Here is a 4,659-nt window from a genome sequence, read left to right on the forward strand (position 1 = left end):
TCATCCCAAATCTGTCGGAAACGTAACTTTTGACACCAAATATAACCTGAAAAAACCAACTGTAACGTGATGTTTCAAGCTGTTTTTATCGACAACGTGAGTTTTCAAAAAAAGTGATTTTTAAGTTTTATTGAAATTCATCTTCGAAGATGAATTTTAAATGAATTTCGTCGTTTAAAATAATCATATTCATCATATTCATTATCTTCATCTTCATCCCCAAAGGGCACATTAGTCACCATAAAGGTATGCAAACCCAAAAAGCTGCATAATTTCCCAATATTAATCATTCATCCATAAACAACCTTACACTCAAACGGGTTCCGTTTATGATTAATTAAGTCAACGGATTGACTTCAAAAGGCCAAATATGAAAGATAATGAGATCATACCACTTTGAGAATAAGACGCCGGATTTGCAGTTTCTGGATGCCGGTGAGCTTCTGAGAAACTATATCACTGATCGCGGACAATACTCCGGCAGTTATAGCCTAAAATATGCACAAATTATAACCCAATTCATAATAAATCAAGAAAAACAAAACACATTTCTTGATTTAACTAAAACCACAAAATTAATAAGAAAAACAGTTCAATTTCAACAAATGAAACAAACCCAGTTTCTAATTCACCAAAATAAACAAAACCCAGTTCTTGAAATCAACACAAATGAATTAGATCGAGAAAAGATTGCACCTTTGTTCTTAGTGGATGCTGTTGAAGCTGTAGCAAGTACTGCTGAAGCCCTCTTTTAGCGATCGACATGTTTGAAGATGATTTGTTGTTTTAGTTATGGAGATGAATATGAAGATGAATGTGCCCTTTGGGATGAAGATAAAGATAATATGAAAATAATGAATATGATTTTTTGAATCGACGAAATTCATTTAAAATTCATCTTCGGAGATGAATTTCAATAAAACTTAAAAAATCACTTTTTTTGAAAACTCACGTTGCCGATAAAAACAACTTGAAACATCACGTTACAGTTGGTTTTTTTCAGGTTATATTTGGTGTCAAAAGTTACGTTTCCGACAGATTTGGGATGAAAAATATCAGGGTAGGTGGGAGTGGAAAACACTTGGCAGAATCTGATTGGACCACGAAAATTCACGGGGAATCTCGCAGTCTCACGTGTACGTGAGATTTGAATGGCTATTTTGGGAATTTCAAATCTCACGTGTTATTTTGTATTTTCTCTATCCTAAAATAGGCTATTTTGGTAATTTGCTCTTCAAAAAAAAAACACCTATTTCAATTAGGGTTCATAAGTTTTCAATTGTTCAAGCCCTGTACATTTCATCATTGAAACGTGCTTAATTCAACTAAAACTTGGCTTAAATATTTCTTTCTTTTATTTTCCATGCTCAAATAAAATTAAAATTGAATATGTAAACAAAACCAAACTAGGAGCGGTCACACCAAACCTGAACAAATTCGTTTAAAAACTGCAAGTCCATTTAGTTAAAAAAAAAACAAAGGAAATTTTTTAGTGGAACCATGAAAACAAATTTTATTTGAAGCATTGAAGAGGGAAGACTGACCATCAACCACTCGAGAGGTCACATGAAAACAAACCTATACGCGCTACTGTGTTTTCACACTTAATTAAAATGACTACGTATATAAAAATTAATAAAGCATTTTAACTTAATGTTCTCTCGACATCCTCATCTTCCTCTTTCAGCAATATATTGTTTCTTAGTTTTCACCCACGTATTCCTTTCCGCATTCTTTTTATACTCTACCGGTCCCTTAAGGTATCGACAAACCAATATTTCTTCGTCACGCATCACTTGGTCTATCCCCATCGGTTAGCACGACACTCTAACTGTATTTTCATTAACATTCTTGTTATGGTTCATGCCATCTGACTCTTTATCACCAAGTCTTATAAAGACGAACACACTTCGTGTAAAGCTCTTTCGATCACACTTCGTGTAAAGCTCCCAAATAGTGCGTCAAGCTTGGCCACATGTCCTTATCAATAAAAACACGTCATTAATGTTAATAATTCCATTATACCGAAACCGTTTGATTCACTAACACATCCACTTTGGCTTGTACCGTCAAATCAGTTGGTTTATACAGATCAGCAGCAGACAAATTAATCTCGTTTTTGTCCTCACTGTCATTACCGAAACCCTTTGATTCACTAACACATCCACTTTGGCTCACTTAATACATTTTCCTACACAAACCAAATTACCAACATAGAAAAACATTTTTACCAGTATAAAGAACGTTGTGGTGTTTGCTCCTGCTCACATTGGCCCGCGACACTCTAACATGCGGCTACAGAAGGTTTAGGCCCGATACCTCTACTATAGTCGCGCTGAGGACCCAGCACCTTCTCAAATATTTCGACTGCATTTGAAATCGGCTCGTTACTTTCTTCAAATTCACCTTTGCTATTAGCCTCGGTTAGCTCCTCGAACTCTCTCCTTAATTCATTGTATATTTAACATAAGATGATTTAATATAGATAGATATAAATATATTTGGAAAAAATATACTTGAATAAATACTTGCATATTGTCGCTTTGCCACCTCACAATCAAAAGTCCCATCACGTCGACAATGAGATTTATTAAACACTTGAAGCTCGTTCATACTCTGTATAACATTAAGTATTAAATCATCACTACAAAAAAGGTGGTCATTAGCGGCGACAAGAATCGCCGCTAAAAGTGCCTAAAATCTCCGCTAATACTATTAGCGGCGACATGTCAGCGCTAATAGGTCACCGCTAAAAGAGCGTCGCTAATGGGGTAAGTTTCAGCGCCGATAATTGCACGTTGCCGCTAATAAGGTCAGGCCTTTCCAGTTTTCATGTTCCTGTTCCTGCATTCCCAGAATCGTATCTAGATTTTCTAAATACACATAATTCCGTTCGAACGATTTTCGTACACATATATCATAAAAATTAGCTACACATCGTTTAGATAGTTAAGGTTAAACACAAAACAACCGTTTAAACAACCATTCATACACTGATACACATATCCAAAATAACTTCATTCTTCCTCATCCATGGTATTTGGTCCAAAAGATCATCATTGTTCGTTGTTCCGTTGTTGGAGGAGCCCGAGGCGTTATGTTGTGAAATGCGAGCAAAAAATTTGGGTTGCTAAAAATTCTATCTAGTTGAGCCTATGATTAAAAACAATAAATAACTATCAACATGGGTCAAAATTACCAAAACCACTTTGATTCAACATAAAAAAAATTTACAGGTGTAAAGAATGGTTGTGGTGTCTGTTCCTGCTCACATTGATCCGTGACACTCAACGATGCGGCTACAGAAGAATTAGGCCCGATACATCTCATACAACCGCGTCGAGGACCTAACACCTTTTCAAATATTCCGGCCGCATTTGAAATCGGCTCATTACTTTCTTCAAATTCACCTTCGCTATTAGGCTCGGTTAGCGCCTCGATCTCTCTTCTTAAATCATTCTGTATTTTACAACAAATTATTAATATAGATAGATATTAATATATTTGAAAATATATTCTTTAACAAATACATACATATTGTCGCTCAGCCACCGTGCTATCAAAAGTCCCATCAGGTCGACAAGGAGCTTTCTTAAACACTTGAAGCTCGTTCATACTCTGAATAACATTAAATATTAGATCATACAATAAATATATTATTTTGTGTGGTGTATAAAAATATAAAGCATTACGTTTTTGTAGCCATAGCTACTATAGGATGCCGTTCCCCCCCCCCCCCCCCCCCGCGGTTTGTGTACTGTTGCCTTCGCCGATTTGCTTTATTGACCAGCGACCGATTTTCATGTGATTCAGTCTTGAAAAGATCGACAACTTTCTTCCAATTTTCTTCACCCATATTCTTGGGGGGGTTGGTCTTTGTTAACTCCAAATCAGCATTTCCACCCATAGCGTTATAATGACATTTTCCTTTGCTTTTTCGGTCTCTATATCGCTTTGAGATTACAAATTCAATGCTACCCTTTAGCAGATTCTTTTGAGGATCCCGCTCAATCTCTTGCAAATTGTAGTATCGCTACGAAGTAATTAAATAAATTAGTTAATTAAGTAAAAGACATAATGAAATGATGAATATATGAAATATACTTAATATAATAAATCACTTAATCCAAGGCATTTTTTTCTGCTGCTGACACATTACCCCAACTCTCCTTGTCAAAGGCGATGTTCCTTCCCATGTATATCCTCACTTCGTGAACGAACATGTCAGCAACCTCACCAATCGGGATAAACGTAGCGCTCCTGTCGAATGTGAGAGACAAAGGCCCCCCATTTTTCTTAAACGCTGCTGCCAGTTTTTTATTTTTGGCTGAACCTCTTCCCTATGTCGAGCCGGGTTAGCTACAAAATATAATTAAAATTATTAGTCACAATATATATATTTATAACAATATATATATTTAGAATAAATAAATAAGATATAGAAATAAATAAATCATAATAACACTTACCGTCCTCCTCATGAAAACCTCGCCCAAAACCACCTGGAGGTGGCGGATCCTCGGCACCATCGCCGCCATGTCCTCGAGGCATGACGTCTGCCATGATTTGAAAAGTTATAAGATATACACACTACAAGAAAAAGGACTTTTAGCGGCGACAAATGTCGCCGCTAATACACCCTAAAGTCGCCACTAAAAG

At 36.2% G+C, this 4,659-nt stretch overlaps 2 long non-coding RNA genes across 2 annotated transcripts; both read right to left on the minus strand.

The window, feature by feature from the left end:
- Positions 1 to 243: 243 nt before the first annotated feature.
- On the minus strand, positions 244 to 785 carry LOC143563053 (uncharacterized). Its single transcript, XR_013140591.1, has 3 exons — positions 697 to 785; positions 393 to 491; positions 244 to 264 (listed from the first exon to the last, which is right to left on the minus strand). It is a non-coding gene; the product is annotated as an uncharacterized LOC143563053 (long non-coding RNA).
- A 2,374-nt stretch (positions 786 to 3,159) lies between these two features.
- LOC143563054 (uncharacterized) lies at positions 3,160 to 3,864 on the minus strand. Its single transcript, XR_013140592.1, has 3 exons — positions 3,693 to 3,864; positions 3,535 to 3,618; positions 3,160 to 3,459 (listed from the first exon to the last, which is right to left on the minus strand). It is a non-coding gene; the product is annotated as an uncharacterized LOC143563054 (long non-coding RNA).
- Positions 3,865 to 4,659: the final 795 nt, after the last annotated feature.

This window comes from Bidens hawaiensis, unplaced genomic scaffold (genome assembly GCF_021521415.1).
Source record: "Bidens hawaiensis isolate Kalapana, Puna unplaced genomic scaffold, B.hawaiensis_p1.1 tig00021219_1, whole genome shotgun sequence".
Lineage (NCBI taxonomy): Eukaryota > Viridiplantae > Streptophyta > Magnoliopsida > Asterales > Asteraceae > Bidens > Bidens hawaiensis.